This window comes from Mandrillus leucophaeus, unplaced genomic scaffold (genome assembly GCF_000951045.1).
Source record: "Mandrillus leucophaeus isolate KB7577 unplaced genomic scaffold, Mleu.le_1.0 Scaffold743, whole genome shotgun sequence".
Taxonomy (NCBI): Eukaryota; Metazoa; Chordata; class Mammalia; order Primates; family Cercopithecidae; genus Mandrillus; species Mandrillus leucophaeus.
In genome coordinates, this window is record NW_012108064.1 from 230,606 (window position 1) to 249,143 (window position 18,538).

At 34.1% G+C, this 18,538-nt stretch overlaps 1 pseudogene; it reads right to left on the reverse strand.

Moving 5' to 3' along the window:
- Window positions 1-15,517: 15,517 nt before the first annotated feature.
- LOC105529050 lies at window positions 15,518-16,805 on the reverse strand (annotated as a pseudogene).
- Between the last annotated feature and the right edge of the window lie 1,733 nt (window positions 16,806-18,538).

Below are 18,538 nucleotides of genomic sequence, written 5' to 3' on the forward strand. Positions count from 1 at the left end.
CCACCCACTCAGCCTACTGTTGTCACTGGCATCACCTAGGCAAGCTTCCTAGAGGTCCAATAATTGGTGTGACTAGACCTACTATTACTGGTGTCCATGTATGCCACCTGGGGGCACAAAAACAGGCACAGTTAGCTTGCTGCTGCCATGATTGGGGCCCAAGGACTGATGCCCCTGGTGACTCATCCACAGCAAAGCCTCACCACAGCCTCCACTAACCACTCCAGCCTAAATCAACAAGAAAGAGGTAGACATCACTGATGCTCTTTCATATCTGAAGAATTCATGTGGATACTACACCACTGAATATACCCAGAATCAGTGTTAAAGTACCTTACTCAACAAACACCATAGACACATTTTCAGAAAAAAAAGTCTTTCCCTATATATGCCATTTCAAATAACTAGAAATAACTTTTACAGCAGGTGAACAGATATCACAGTAGGAAAACAAAACAAAACAAACAAAAAGAAATGTCACCTCCAAATGAACACAATAATTCTTCAGCAACAGAATCTAATGAAAAAAAGTATGAAATTAAAAAAAGAATTCAAAATAATAATATTACAGAAGCTGCATGAGATACAAGTAAACACAGATGAACAACACAAATAAATCAGTAAAATCAATTTAAGATATGAATGAGAAATTCACAAAGAGATATATATCATAAAAAAGAATGAAACATAAATCCCAGAACTGAAGAATTAAATGAATGAATTAAAAACATATATGTAATTGAGAGCTTAAAAACAATAGACTGTATCAAGCAGAAAAAATAATTTTAGAACTTGAAGACAAGCCTTTAGAAATAACTCATTCAAACATTAAAGAAAAAGGATACAGAGAATTTAAAAAGCCTACTTGACGTATGAGACAAAATAAAGCAATGAAATTTTCAAATTTTGGCTATTTCAGAAGTTGAAGAGAAGACCAAAGGCATGGGAAATCTATTTAATGAAATAATAGATGAGAACTTCCAATGTCTAGCAAAAGATTTAGACATAAAGATAAAGGATGCTTAGAGATCCTCAAAGAGATACAAGCCAAAACGATCTTCTCCAAGGTGCATTACAGCTAAACTACCAAAAGTCAAAGACAAGGAGATAATTGTAAAACCACCAAGAGAAAAGCATCTAGTCACTTATAAGGAAACCTTCATAAGAACAACAGCAGATTTCTCAGTAGAAACCTTACAGACCAGAAGCAAATGGGATGACATATTAAAAGTGCTGGGAAAAAGAGAAACTGTCAATCAAAGATACTATACCCAGCAAGGTTATGCTTCATAAAAGGACACATAAGTTATTTCTCAGACAAGCAAGAGTTGACGAAATGCATCACCACCAGACCAGCCATACGATAATTACTTAAGGAAGTTTTAAACCTGGCAGAAAAATGACAGGTATCTACAAAAATGAAAATACATGAAAGTATAAAACTCACTGGTAGAACAAACACCTAAATGAAAAAGAGAAAAGATTCAAATGTTAATACTAACCAAAACTACCAAATCAAAATGACAAACAATAAAAGAGAAAGCATATACAAAACAATGATACACAAAACAACTAAAAAACAATGAACAAAATGAAAGGAGTAAGTCCTCATATATCAATAATAATCTTTAATGTAAATAGATTAATTTTTCCACTCAAAAAATACAGACAGCCTGAAAGGATACAAAATGGCCTAACTATTATATACTGTCCACAAGAAACATATAAACTGAAAGGAAAGAAATAGAAAAAGATATTCCACACAAATGCACATTAAAGTAAGCATTATTAGCTGTAGTTACGTGAGATGAACAGACTTTAAGCCAAAACCAGGAAAAGGAGACAAACAAGATTGTCATAAAATAAAGGGATCATTTCACCAAGAGAATACAACAATACTAAATATATAAACACCCAACACTGAAGCACCCAGATATATAAAACAAATATTATTATATCTAAAGGGAGAGAGAGTGTCCAATACAATAAGAGTTGGAGATTTTGACACCCCATTCTCAGCACTAGACAGATCATCTAGACAGAAAGTCATCGAAGAAACATTGGATTTAAACTTCACTTTGTAACAAATGGACCTGACAGACATATATCCAACAGCTGCAGAACACACATTGTTGTCATTAGCACATAGAACATTCTTCAGAATAAACCATACGTTAGACCAAAAACCAAGTCTTTACACATTTTTTTAAAATCACAGTTGTATATATTTTTTCTCAGACCACAAGGGAATAAAACTAAAAATAAATAGCAAGAGGAACTTTGGAAAGTGCACAAATACGTAGAAATTAAACAGCATGCTCCTGAATGACCACTGGGTCAATGAAGAAATTAAGAAGAAATTTAAAAATGTCTTGAAACAAATGAAAATGAAAAGGCAACATAGCAAACATTTTTGATACAGCAAAAGCAATACTGAGGGTGAGATTTATAACTATAAATTATTTCATTGAAAAAGTAGAAATATTTCAAATAAACAACCTATTGATTCACTTTAAGGAAACAGAAAAGCAAGAACAAATCAAACTGAAAGTAAAATGAAAGAAATAATAAAAATCAAAGGAGAATTAAATAAAATAGATACTAAAATTACAAAGAACAACAAAAAAAAGACAAAATTGATTCACCACTAGCTAGACAAATCAAAAAAAAAAAAAAAGAGAGAAGAGTCAAAGAAATTTAGAAATGAAATGAGATATTATAACTGATAACATAAGAAATACAAAAGATTGGCCAGGCGTGGTGGCTCACGCCTGTAATCCCAGCACTTTGGGAGGCCAAGGTGGGTGGATCATGAGGTCAGGAGATCGAGACCATCCTGGCTAACACGGTGAAACCCCGTCTCTACTAAAAATAGGAAAAATTAGCCGGGCATGGTGGCAGGTGCCTGTTTTCCCAACTACTTGGGAGGCAGAGGCAGAAGAATGGCGTGAACCTGGGAGTTGGAGCTTGCAGTGAGCCGAGATTATGCCACTGCACTCCAGCCTGTACGACAAAGGGAGACTCCTTCTCAAAAAAAAAAAAAAAGAGTTTTACTGTTCTCCCTGTCTAATCCCTTCTATTCTTTGAGACTCAGATGAAAAAAAAAAAAAATATATATATATATATATATACACACACACACACACACACACACACATACACACAAAAGATCATTAGAGGCTACTATGAACAACTATATGCTAACAAACTAGAAAACCTAGAGGAAATGGATGAATTCCTGGACACATAAAACCTGACTCGGTAATAAAAAGTCTCTCACCAAAAAAGTGCCTGGGACTAGATGGCTTCACTGCTAAGTTCTACCAAAGTATAATGAAGTAACAGTATTTCCCCTCAAACTAATCCACAACATTAAAGAGAAGAGAATTCTCCCTAACTCATTCTATGAGGTCAGCATTACCCTGATACAGAAACCAGATGGGGACAAAACAATAAAGAAGACTACAGAACAAAATCCCTCATGATCATAGATGCAAAATTCCTCATCAAAATACTACTAAACTGAATCCAACAGCTCATCCAAAAGATAATACATCATGGTCAAGTGGGATTTATCTCAAGGGTGCCTGGATGATTGAACGTAAGCAAATCAATTAATGTAATGTGTCACATGAACCAAATTAAGGACAAAAATAATATTATCATCACAATTGACACAGAAAAAGCATTTGATAAAACTCAACATCCCATCATGATAAAAGCTCTTATTATTTAAAAAATACATGAACATAATAAAGGTTATATATGACAAAGTCACAGCTTACATTATAGTGAATGAGTAAAAGTTATATCCATTCTGCTAAAAACTGGAAGAAAAGAATGCCTACTTTTCCTACTCCTATTTAATATATTATTGGAAGTCCTAATCAAACCAATCAGGGAAGAGAAATATGTAAAAGGCATCCAAATTGGAAAATAGAAAATGAAATTGTGCCTCTTTGCAGATAACACGATCTTATATTTGGAAAAAAACTAAAGAATCCACCAAAGAATTCTTAGATATGTCCGCAAAATACAAAATCAACACTAAAAAATCAGTAGCATTTCTATATGTCAATAATGAAGTAGCTGAACAACAACAAAAAAGGCAAACACATTTTCAATAAGTAAAAATAAATAAAATACATAGGAATAAATTTAATCAAGGAAGTAAAATACCTCTATATTTAGCCAAGGAAGTAAACAACCTCCACAGGGAAAACTACAAAACTGATGAAAGAAATTGAAGAGGACACAAACAAATGGAAAGACATCCTATGCTCATGGATCATAAGAATTAATATTGTTAACATGACCATACTACCCAAAGCAACCTGTAGATACAACGTAATCTCTATCAAGATACCAATGATGTTTCTCACAGAAATAAAAACATCTGTAAAATTTATATAGAACCAAAAAAGAGCCTGAATATCCAAAGCGATGCTGAGTAAAAAGAACAAAGATGGAGTCATCACACTACCTAACTTTGAAATATACTACAAGGCTATAGTAACCAAACAGTATGGTATTAGTATAAAAACAGACACATAGACCAATTAAACAGAATACAGAACCCCAAAATAAATTCAAATGTTTATAGCCAGCTGAGTTTCTACAAAGGCAAAAAGAACAAATATTGAAAAAAGGACATCCTCTTCAATAAATGATGCAGGGAAAATTGGGTACCTACAGATCCTATCTCTCATCTTATACAGAAATTAACTGAACAGGAATGAAATACTTAAATATGAGACCTGATACATTAAGAATACTAGAGGAAAATACACTAGAAACAGTCTAGGACGTTGGTTAGGCAGTGTGATGTGATGGCTGAAACCTCAAAAGCACAGGGAAAACCCCCAAAACTAAACATATTACACTATTTACATAGTATAGTATAGAACTATATTAGACTTAAAAGCTTCTGCACAGCAAAATAAACAATCAACAGAGAGAAGAGACAACCTGATGAATGGGAGAATAGATTTTCTAACTATTCATCTGACACGGGACTGATATCCAGACTATACAAATAACAGTAGGAAAGCCCAAATAATTCTATTAAAAATGAACAAATGACATGAATAGACATTTCTCAAAAGAAGACATACAAATAGCAAACAGGTATGTGAAAAAATGCTCAACATCACTAATTATTAGGAAAATACAAATCAAAACCACAATGAGATATTGTCTTAACCCAGTTAAAATGGCTATAATCACAAAGACAAAAAAATACAAGTTGCTGGCAAGAATGCAGAGAAAATAAAACTCTTTTTTTTTTTTTTTCGCCCAGCTAGTTTTTTGTATTTTTTAGTAGAGACGGGGTTTCACTGTGTTAGCCAGGATGGTCTCGATCTCCTGACCTCGTGATCCGCCCATCTTGGCCTCCCAAAGTGCTGGGATTACAGGCTTGAACCACCGCGCCCGGCCGAAAATAAAACTCTTATACACTGCTGGTAGATGCATGAAGTGGCACAGACATTATAAAAAACAGTATGGAAATTTCTCAATTAACTAAAAATAGAACTATTATCTGATCCAGCAATTCCACTTCTGCGTATTAAAAAAAATTAGTATGTTAAGACATACCTGCACCTTCATGTTTGTTGCAGCTCTATTCACAATATCAAAGATATGGAGTTAACCTAAGTGTCCATCAATAGATGAATGGATAAAGAAAAAGTTATATATATATATATACACACACATATATATACACACACACACACACACACACACACACACATATATATATATATATATATATATATAGAGAGAGAGAGAGAGAGAGAGAGAGAGAGACCACACACATAAACCATAAAAATTCTAGAAGATAACATTAGGAAAACTTTTCCAGACATTGGCTTAGGCAAATAATTCTTGACTAAGACCGCAGAAACAAATGCAAGAGAAACAAAAATAAATAAACTGCACCTGATTAAACTAAAAAGCTTCTGCACAGCAAAAAAGATAATCAGCAGAGTAAAGAGACAACCCACTGACTAGGAGAAAATATTCACAAACTATGCATACAACGAAGGACTAATATCAAGAATCTACAAGGAGTTCAAACAAATCAGCAAGAAAAAATGATAATAAGCCCATCAAAGAAGATATACAAACAGCCAACAAGCATATGAAAAAAATGCTTAACATCACGAATTATAAGGGAAATGCATATTGAAGCCACAATGGGATACCACATTACTCCTGCAAGAATGGCCATAATTAAAAAGTCAAACAAATATATAGATGTCGGCTTGGATGTGGTGAAATTGGAACACTTTTACACTTTTACACTGCTGATGGGAATGTAAATTAGTATAACTGTGGCAAATAGTATGGAGATTCCTTGAAGAAATAAAAGTAGAAATGCCATTTCATCCAACAATCCCACTACTGGGCTTCTATCCCAAAAAAAAGGAGTCAATATATGAAAAAGATGCATGCACAGGCATGTTTACAACAGCACAGTTTGCAATTGCAAGGATATGCAGCCAACTTATGTGCCCATCAACCAAAGTGTTTAAAGAAAATGTCTTGTATACACACCATGGAATACTACTCAGTCACAAAAAAAGAATTAATACCTTTTGCAGCAACTTAAATGGGCCTGGAGGCTATTATTCTAAGTGAACTAACTCAGGAATTGAAAAGCAAAGCAAATATCATATGTTCTCACTTATAAATGGGAGTTAAGCTATGAGAATGCAAAGGCATAAGAATTATATAATGGACTTTGGGGGCTCGGTGGGGGAAGCATAGGAGGGGCAGGAGGAATAAAAGACCACATATTGGGTACAGTGTACACTGCTCGGGTGACAGGTGTGACAGGTGCACTAAAACCTCAGAAATCACCACTAAAGAACTTATCCATTTAACCAAAAGCCACCTGTACCCTAAAAACTATTGAAATAAAAATAAATATTAAGAAATTTAAAAAACAGCCTTTAAAAAGAAACCAAAATAGTTTAGTAATGGCAGATGCAGAACAGCCCTTAATTTAGGTCTAGGTTATTCTCACTATCGAGGTTAATATCCTTCTTGAAGACTCTATCTGAAGTACAGTATATTGGGAGATTTTCTCCATTCTAGTTGGAAAAAACACAATTATTCTCAGACCGGTGTGAGTCCCAGAGATTTTTTCACCTTCTCTTTTGCAGTGGTTATTTCCTGTATTCTGATACTTTTCCCCACCCTTTTGAACTGGGACTCAGATTCAAAGAAACCCCAGTATACATTTCTGGAGCTTTGTTGATGTATATCTACAATTTCTCAGGCTTTTGGGGAAGAATTTTATCCATATTTGCCTCCCTGAAGTGTGAATTTTGCCTCGTCAATGGAGTCATAACCTCCAAGGCAACAATAGGGCTTATTTTTTTCTGTTCTATAAAAGATTGCTGTTTTTGCTGTTTGTTATTCCATGTTTGTGATTATTGTTTAATATATATTGCCTTGTTTTCTAGTTTTTTGAAGTAGATGAATAAAGCTCTGTCATGGCTCTAAGGGTAAGTAGATATTGAATACAAATTTGAATTTTGAACAAAAAAACCCCACAATTGGCTGAACAAGTAGTTTACTTTTAATCTCTTTTAACCTATCAGTTACTATACCTATCCAAAGCTTGACACGTAAATCTGTTTAAAAAAAAAAAAAACTAGCGTCTTAGAAGGTAAAACTGTGGTTAATTTTGTATCTGTACTGGTGTCTTTGCATGTTGTTATTTTAGAAACCATATAAAGATGTATTATTTCATCTACAAGATAAATAAAGGGACCAGAAATTGTGTTAAAAGGTATCTCAACATCCTTCATGTGTTTAATCCTTCTATGAAGATTTCTATTGATAAAATTCCTAGATTCTCTTTAAAAAACATAATACAATATTATTAAGGAAATGTGCCTTACACAGTTTACCTTTAATCTTTTGGAGCAGTTAGCATTCTAGTGACATCATGTCTTCTAACTTTCTGTTCTATTAAGACTCAAAACTGTAAGCAATAAAATGACAACATATAGCATCGTTAATTTCTACAGTTTATTAAAAAATACAGGTCATGTCACTCACTTGCTACTTTGAGGACGATGAATAATTTTTTTCTAAATTTCATTAAATATGCAAATAATTGTGGAATAGGAAGGGGTCAGTATTCATATTTTCTAATCTAATTTTTCATGCTCTGTAATAATTTTTTTTCTTTGTAGTGCAAAATCCTCTTTGCAAGTGGAATTTGCTATTGTTTGCATTACAGTTTCTGGTTAAAGACTTAACTCATAATTGCTTGAAAGGTGAATTATACTGAAATGAGTATAGAATAACAACAATCTAAATTGAAATAATGCTGTTTGCTTTTTCTTGTAGAAAATGAATAAGCCAAAAAAACAGAATGCATTTAGATGGTTTTTAATTTTTTTTTTTTTTTTTGAGACAGAGTCTCACTCTATCGCCCAGGCTGGAGTGCAGTGGTGCGATCTCGGCTCACGGCAACTTTCGGCTCCTGGGTTAAAGCTATTCTTGTGCCTCAGTCTCCCGAGCAGCTAGGACTACAGGCGCATGCCACCATGCCCAGCTAATTTTTGTATTTTTAGTAGAGACGGCGTTTCAGCATGCTGTCCATGCTGGTCTTGAACTCCTGACCTTGTTACCTGCCTCTGCCTCCCAAAGTGCTGGGATTACAGGCATGAGCGACCACACCCAGCCAATTTTTCATGCATCAAAATCTCCTAGAGGGTTTATTAAAGCACAGATTGCTGGAAACCACACTCAGAGTGTCTGGTTTAATAGATGTAGAGCCTAAGAACTTGCATCTGTAACAAGTTTCAAGGTAATGCTGATGCTGCTGGTCTTAAGACCACAAATTTATAACCACTTTTTTTGGACTATATTGGGTTTAAGTAAATACAACCCCTTACCTTTAGCCATATACAAAAATTAATTTAAAATGCATGAAAAGACAGAATTTAAGATCAAGAAGTTTAAAATCTTAAGGATAAATTTTCATAAACTTTTATTTAGTTAGTTTTTCTCAACTTTTATTTTAGGTTCAAGGGATACATATGCAAGTTTGTTACATGAGTAGATAGCCATTTGCAGCGGTTTGATATGCAGATAATTTTGTCAACCAGGTCATTAGCATAATACCCAATGGGTAATTTTTCAATTGTCATCCTCTTTCTACTCTCTACCCTTGAACAGGCCCCAGTGTCTATTGCTCCCTACTTTGCATCCATAGCATGCTCAATGTTTATCTCTAACTAATAAGTGAGAATATGCGGTATTTGGTTTTCTGTTCTTGTGTTGATTTATTTAGGACTATGGCCTCCAGTGCCAATGAGACAGTATCCCATTGTGGCTTTGATTTGCATTTCCCTGATTGGTGATATTGAGCATTTTTTCATATACTCATTGGCTGTGTGCATCGCTTCTTTTGAGAAGTGTTTGTTCATGTCCTTTGCCTAGAAGAACTTAAAAAACAAGAAGAGAAAATGAACCCCAAAGATAGCAGAAGAAGAAAAGAAGAAAGAAATTAAATTAAATTAAATTATTTAAAATTCCTTAAAAATGTCTAGAATAATGTTTGATTACATATGTGGTTACTGTTGTTTACACAAGTTGACACACAAAATTAACTATTGCACTGACTTAGAATTCATATGAAAATTCAGGGTACACAGAATAGACAAAATAATTCTGAATATGAGTCACAAAGTTGGAATATTCACATTTCCATATTTCAGTATATACTACAAAGCTATGGTAATCAAAACAGTTTTGAGCTGGTATAATGATAGCCATATGGACCAATGGAATAAAATTGAGAATCTAAAAGTAAATTATTATAATCATTATCAATTGATTTTTGGCAAGGGTACCAAAACCATTCAATAGGGCAAAGAAAAATATCTTCCATGAATGTTGCTGAGAAAACTACATTCACATTTATAAAATCTAAATTTAGACCCTTAGTCTGTATACAAAATTAACTGAAAATATATAAAAACTCCTTATTTAAGAACCAAAGAGATAAACTCTTATAGACAAATCTTCAAGACCTTTGAACTGACAATGGTTTATTAAATATGACACCAAAAGCATAGGCAATAACAAAAATAGATACATTGTCCTTCATCAAAATTAGCAACTTTTGTGCATTGAAAGATACCATCAAAAGAGTAGAAAGATAACTCAAATACTGTGAAAAAATATTTACAAATGTTTGCAAAATATTTATAAATCAGATATCTGATAATTGTTTAATAACTAAATTATGTTTTAAAACACAAGTCAACCACAAAAAGGCAAGCAACCTAATTAAAAAATGCCCAAACGAGTTAAATAGATATTTCTATAAAGAATATGGAAGTAAGTGCATGCAAAGTTGTTCAGCATCTTTAATCATTAAGTAAATAGAGACATATCATTTTTCACTGGGCTTCACTTCATTGATCTTTACAGATATTGTGATTTTTACAAATTGAAAGTTTGCGGCAACCCTGAACAATTTGATCTGCGCTGTTTTTCCAACAGCAGGTGTTCACTTTGTGTCTCTGTGTCACATTTTGGTAATCTTCAAGCTTTATTATTATAATTATATCTATTCTGGTGATGTGTAGTCGGCGATCTTTGATGTAACTATTGTAATTGTTTTAGGGAATCATGATCTATGCTCATAAAAGGAGGCAAACTTAATCAATAAATGTTTTGTGTGTTCTGATTGGTCCACCAACCAGCCATTCTTCCATCTCTCTCCCTCAGACCTGCCTATTTCCTAAGACACAGCAATATTGAAATTAGGCCATTTAAGAACTCTAAAATGGCTTCTAAGTTTTCAAGTAAAGGGAAGAGGTGCACATTTCTTACTTTACATCAAAAGCTAAAAATGATTAAGCTTTGTGAGGAAGGCATGTCAAAAGATGACAGGCTGAAAGCTAAGCCTTTTGCAACAGTTAGCCAAATTATGAATGCAAAGAAAAGGTTCCTAGTGGAAACTAAAAATGCTACCTAGTGAATGATAAGAACGTGAAGTAGCATTATTGCTGATATGGAGAAAGTTTGAGTGGTCTAGCTAAAAGATCAAACCAGCCACTTAAGTTTTCCTTAAGTCAAAACCCAATCCAGAGCAAGGCTTTATTTCTTTTCACGTCTATCAAGCCAGAGAGAGGTGAGAAAATTTCAGAAGAAAAATTTGGAGCTAGGGAAGATAGGTTGGTATGATTTAAGGATAGATTCCATCTCCATAACATAAAAATGCAAGGTAAAGCAGCAAGTGTTAATGTAGAAGCTGCAGGAAGTTATCCAGAAGTTCTAGATGAAATAATTGATAAAAGTGTCTATACTAATCAATAAGTTTTCAATATAGACAAAACAGTGATGCCACCCAGGGCTTTCATAGAGAGGAGAAGTCAATGGCTGGTTTCAAAGTTTCAAAGGATAGGCTAACTCCCTTGTTAGGGGCTAATGTAGCTGATGGTGTTAAGTTGAAGCCAATGCTCATATGCTCTTCCAAAAATTCTAGGACTTTTAATAAGTATGCCTATGTTTTGTCAATGGAACAATAAAGCATGAATGACAGTACATCTACTTACAGCATCGTTTCCTAAATATTTTAACCCCATTATTGAGACCCACAGCTCAGAAAAACAGAGATTTCTTTAAAAATGTTACTGTGTAATGACAAAACACCTAGCTACCTAAGAATTCTGATGGAAGTGCACAGGAGATTAAGTTGTATTCACACCTGCTAACACAGCATACATTCTACAGCCCATGAATTAAGAAGTAACTTTGTCTTTCGAGTCTTTTCAAGAAATACATTTCATAAGGCTATAGTTGCCAGAGAGAGTGATTTTTCTGATGGATCTGAGCAAAGTTAATTGAAAAAAATTCTGGAAATGGGATTAAGAACATTTGTAATGCATGGGGGGAAGTCAAAATATTAACATTAATAGGAATTTTGAAGAAGTTGATTCCACCTCTCATGAATGACTTTGAGGGGTTCAAGATTTCAATGGAAAAAAGTAACAGCAGATGTGGTGGAAATGCCAAGAGAACTAGAATTAGAAGCAGAGCCTGAAAATGTGATTGAATTGCTGCACTCTCCTCATAAAACTTTAACAAACGAGGATTTGTTTCCTATGGATAAGCAAAGAAAGTGATTTCTTAAGATAGAATCTACTCCTGGAGAAGAGTCTATGAACATTGTCGAAAGATTACAAAGGATTTTAGAGTATTCCATAAACTTAGTTGATAAAGGAGCAGCAGGATTTGAGAGGATTGACTCCAATTATGAAGCAAGTTCCACTGTGGATAAAATTCTATCAAACAATGTCTCATGCTACTGAGAAATATGTTGTTAAAGGAAGAGTTAATCAATGCGGAAAACCTTGTTGTTGTCTTATTTTTAAAAATTGCTACAGACACCTCAACCTTCAGTAACCACCACCCTGAGCAGTAAGCAGCCATCAATATCTAGGCAAGACCTTCCACTGGCAAAAAGATCATGACTTGCTGAAAGCTCAGATAATTGTTAGCATATTTTAGCAATAAAGTGCTTTCAAATTAAGGTATGCATTTTTTAGACATAAGATTTCTGCACATTTAATAAGCTATAGATTCATGTAAACATAACTTTTATATACACTGGGAAACCAAATATTTTGTATGACTCACTTTTTTGTGATATTGACTTTATTGCAGTGGTCCAGAACTGAACCCACAATATTTCTAAGATATGTCTGTACAAATCAAAATATCAAAAATACCGTTTCACACCTACTAGCATGGCTGTAACCAAACAAATTGAAAATGCCAAGTTTTGCAGGAAATATGGAGAAATTGAAACTCACAAGCACTGGTGATAGGAATGTAAAATGCTGGAGTTTCTGTGGAAAAGAGCTTGGTAGTTCCTCAAAATTAAATGTAGAATTAATATATGACCCAGAAATTCTATGCTAACGTATACCCAGAAACTTGAAAACAGGAATTCAAAGAGATAAGTATACAAAACATTCATAACAGCATTTTTCACGACATCCAAAAGGTAGAAACAACCCATGTGTGCATCAACAGATGAATGGATAAACAAAAGTTGTATATCTATAGAATAGAACACTGTTTGGCCTAGAAAAGTAATGAAGTTCTGATAGAGGCTGCAACATAATTGCACCTTGAAAACATTATGCTAAATGAAATGAACTAGATATTAAAGGAAAAATAGTGTATTATTTTACTTATATGGAATATTTAGAACAGGAAAATTCAGTGATAAAAAATACAGATTACACATAACCAGGGAATAGGGAGAGAGGGAGCAGGAAATTGTTGCTTAATGCTTACTGAGTTTCTGTTTGGAGTAATAAAAACATCTTGTAAACAGGTAGTAACGATGCTCGCACAACATTTTGAGTATTCCAAATACCACTGAATTGTGCATTAAAAATGGTTGAAGTGGTGAATTTTATGTTACATATATGTAATCACAAAAATAAGACTGAACAGATTACAGGATATTAAGGAAGTCTGGAAAACCTGTATTAAACATTATGTAGCAAAATATAATGTCTCAAATAATGTAGCAGAACTGTCTCCTTGCAGATCCCATTTGTCACCATCATTAGTGCTAAACACTGTAAATTCCATAGGTAACATCACTGATACTAGATATTGGGCATATTACTGAAACAGTTGCCTGTGGAAATGATATAGCTACTGCCACTACTACTTTCAGTTAATCAGGCTTGATGCTGTCCAATCTTCATTTCTTAGTATAATCACCTTAATTTACTTAATTCTGTAGTATAATTACACTTAATTTTAAGACACATACTTTTCACATTTTAATATCTAGGAAATCATAACACATATTATAATCAATAGCATAGTTTAATTGGAAGAATTTAAAAAATGTTCTTAATGGAACAGATAGTACTGGCGTGCCTTTTAATTGATGTTGTCTTATATTAGGTGAAATAAGTAACTTCTAAGTGGCTATAAAATGGATATGTCTGCTTGCTAGAGCCTGGGTCACATGACTGCACCTCCACTGAAAGTTGAGTAAAAGATATTTTCATCTTTGATGGTGGAGAGTGAGTAGTGCCTTAAGGTGATAAATTCCTCAGCCATGGAAAATGGGTTCAAAATAATGATATGTTTTGTCTTTAGGAACTGATTTCAAAGTATTTGAAAATATCGGGGAAGCCAAAGTAACAGTATATGAAGGTTACATTCAGCCTATGTGGCATGTGACATTGGCTTATGATTTCTAGTTTATACTTTGCATAAAAATCTCTGATAAATATGTTCATGAGAAAAGAACCAAGGACACACTACTTCAAATATTCCTGGTAAAACATTTCAGTAATTACAAATTCACCTCTTTTGTTGTTTTAGAAATCAATATTTTCTTATTGTTGTTTATGGAACTATCACAAAAAAAGCAGTCGAATGTGTTGCTGAAGTCCCGATATAAATGTGTTTATCTTTTTTACATAGTTACATGACTTGATAAGTAAATGAGCTTGTTCATATGATATGTGTTTTTGTGGCATAGGTACTTAATGAATTCATACTAATTACAAACATGGAAACTGTGTAGTGTAGGGGCTATGCATAAAAACGGTGGAGTCATAGGGATTTGGGTTCAATCCACATTCCACTGTCTTCCAGTCGTGTGATATTGAGAAAATTATCTAACCTTTCGGAACCTCTATTCCCTTATCATTTTCATCTACAAAATAATAGAACCTACTCTATATAGTGTTCGTGAAGATTAAGTGAGCTAATATATGTCAAGAATAAAGGCTCAATACTATTAGCTATTGTTTTTAGTGATCATATCTTTAGTTATATGTTCAATAATACTGACAAAAGAGATATCAAGTTCAATTGTCTGTGGTTTTCAAAACAGAAATATAATTTAATGGTTTTTATGGATGAATTTTCCTTCATTGAAACACATTGAGTTGAGGAATTGGGAAATAATTATCAGGTAAGCTTATACGACACATGACTATGATTAAGTTCCACTAATTTATATTTCTGCATTATGCTTTCTGTTAATTCCAGAGCATTATATTCATACAGCAGTAGTAGGAAGCACTGATTTTTTAATGTCCATCTCTTGATAAAGCAATCTAATATCAGGAAGATTTAGTTATGTTCTTTTCTGTCATTTGATTATTTGATACTCTAATGTTAAGAAATCAAGTCTAGGTCTAGGAAATTTAGACAGATTACCTTTGATGTACAAAACGTATGTGTATATATGTGTATATATATGTACACACACACAGGATTTTATATATATATATGAAAATATATATATGTGTATATATATATGAAAAATATATATATATATATATATATATATATCTCCAGTAGTTGTACCTGACTTTCAGTTATTTTTGTGTTGAAATTTCCCATTATTCATGGCTTTTCCCAAGCACAAAATCCTGAGCCCTGGAATACCAGGTAATGATACAATATCGTAATTGCAGTTTGATTTCCACACTGTTCAGGAATCCACAGATTTATCTGAATTTTTTTCTCTCCTATAGTATTATTAAGTATTTCATCAGATATTTTAGGCATAGTAGCCGTAGTCTGGGGAGTGTCAGTGTGTCCAAATCCTTATAGTGATCCATGGGTCAAAGTAACATAAAAGAGGCTGTGGGAATTGCATCTCCATGATGATGATAATAAGCTTGTATGCTCATTCTGATTGTGATTCTCAGGAAACAAATTTTTCCTATGATGTCTCCTGACTGTCCATCCAATGTGCCTTATTTGTTCAAAAATACTAATATCTGAAACATCCCACATGGCAAGAAAGGAATCAGAGCATGAGCCATGTTCTGCTTCTTGGAGATATGGTTAATGAGAAAGGGTAGTGATGGGCAATAGCAACAAGGAACCTCTCAATGCAGATATAAAGTCCTGGATTCCCGGAACCACAGCTTCTACAGTTTGCCATTTCCATACATGCTTTTCATAAATAATGCCAACTTTTACCATCAAAGCAATAATTACTACTTGCCAAAAAGAAACAAAAAATACCAGCTTTACACAAAGAAATTTGCCAACATGTTGGATTGGGCTCAGTTCTTCCTTTAGATTTTTATAAAATAGTAGAAGACAATACATGGCAAACAATTGTGACATGTTGTTTATTATAACTAAATAAGTCTAAGTATATGAAAAGCTAATCATATATAGCAAGCAGTTCACAGATTAAAACAATGATGGTGGTGAATGGTCTGACAACTGTATACTGTAATATGCCTAGTTTGCCTAAACAGCAATACTTCTACCATAGACTATGGTAGACAGCAACATAAAGGAGGAAAATGTTTCAGCTGATCTTCAGCTTCAATAATTAGCACCAGATTTCAATAATAGTTAGTTAGATAATTGGTAAGGAATCTCATAAAGTTGTAAATGACATAAGCTTTATAGAATTCTCTGCAAGTATGCACATATATTGCAATGCTGGAGTATCCAATTATCTAAATTGTAAATGGGTACCATCCAAAGAATCCTTATGATTGGTTTTTGTAGTTTAGGTTGCATAGAATGCACTAACTGTAGCAATATAACCCACAGTGATATAGGTATTGTCAACAGCAAAAACAATTCCAGCGATAAACCAAGCTTTTGGTGTGCATTTGAATCTCCAGTTTCTGTAGTCCCCACATTCATAAGGCAACCACAACCACTATGGACACCAGGTAGATGACTGCTAAAGTTCGAACCCACTGTCTCCAGTTCCTCCAGGTACAAGTGCAAAGCATGTTTTTGTACAAATCAGCTCTGAGTGGCAAGGGAAAGGAGCTTGAAGGAGATTGTAATGGGAACCCTGTCCTTTGTTTTGTCAACTCACATACTATGGAGAAAGAGCTGTTGTGTCATTTTACCAACAGCTTAAGCCACCTCCTTGGCCAGAACTGTGTTTGTGCTGCTGTTACTGCTGCAACTGAGGCCACTCAGGGTGCTACCCTGCACACTCCACTTCTGCCCCACAGCTACATGCCCGCTGGCTATTTTCTTTGAGGACTGAGATTCCTCCCTCTGGTGTCTCTTCACCCAATTCTGCTGGTAGATAAGGCCTCAGGATTTTCTCACTCATTCACATGGAACATCCCCTGTGATGGAACCCAAGGTCCAACCAGGACTTTTAATTTAATGTTTTTATTAATGAATACATTAGATTACAACTTGGAAGAAATCCTGTATTAGTATCTCAACTGTCCTAAGAAGTGAGTTCTACAAGTTTCCACGAATAAACTTGATACTGAATCCCAAGGATACTTTACATATATTCATCATAAATGACTGCCTGCATTCTGAGTTTTGAGAGGTTCTGAAGTGCCTACCTACCTCCAAATATCTCTCACATCAGACTGCTGTAAAAGCTAAAATCAATACATTAGGACCACTGCTTTGGACAGCATATCTTTAGAAGGCCTAATATTAGTACTCAATTTTTATCAGGTAAATACATTCAGAGTACAGGATTGAAAAGAAAATTGGGGAGAAAACTTATTTTAGAAAGTTTGGAAGCAAATGGTGTTGACCCTCAGGTGAAACCAGACATCGTCTGCATGGGAATGGGGCACTGGGTTACCAAGTAGCTGAAAAGCTTCTTAATCTCTAAGGGTAAAAGTAAACCAGAAAATATCAAAGAAAAGCTAGTGTAGTTTAATGATCAGGGATGACAAATAGCATAAGAAAATTACTAGAGGGAAGTGGGTGGGTAAAAAAAACTTTATTTGCTTCATACTAGCCGTGCCTACCCCTACTCGTCACCCCAGTCTTTTGGGTATAAATACAATTACACTTGAATTTGCTTAAGAGGAAAACAATCAGTAGCACTATTTAGCTGTGCTATTAAAAAAAATCTTCTCTCAGAGTATGGAATAAAATAATTGGAAGAAGCAGCAATCTATATGAGCAAGCATCCTCTACAGGAGATAACACAGGAATAGACTTGGGGAGGAGTTTCCCAAGACTCGAGGAAGAATCACAAAGAGTTCACATGAAATGTCTTTCTTCTGAAGTGCTCAAAAGACTGTGTGAACGCAAAATACCTTGGAGGATGGCTATCATGGTGTCCTCAGGGTCTTCATTATGAGGTGAATACATTTTTTCTGGTTTTGCCTTGTACTGAATTCCTTACTAGAATATATGGTCAGGTACTCAAGCTCCTGTGTATTGCTAATGTGCCTCTATACATAAATAATACAAATTGTATATGAATGCCAAAGTGCATGATTTAATTATATCTTTAATGTCTCATCATATATTTGAAGTTCATATCATTTCATTGGTTTTCTTTCCAATTTTTCCCTTGGGTTAAAGACAAAGTCTAATAATGGAAAATAATGAAATTTCCTTCAGTTGAGAATGTCAATGTGGTTGGTATTCAGAATGGGTTTTCTAAAGGGAAGAAATTAAGCATGGAACTTTTAGTAAGACAAATATTACTATATATTAAATCTGGACTAAAATTTAGATGCTACTCCTTGGCTCTTAATGG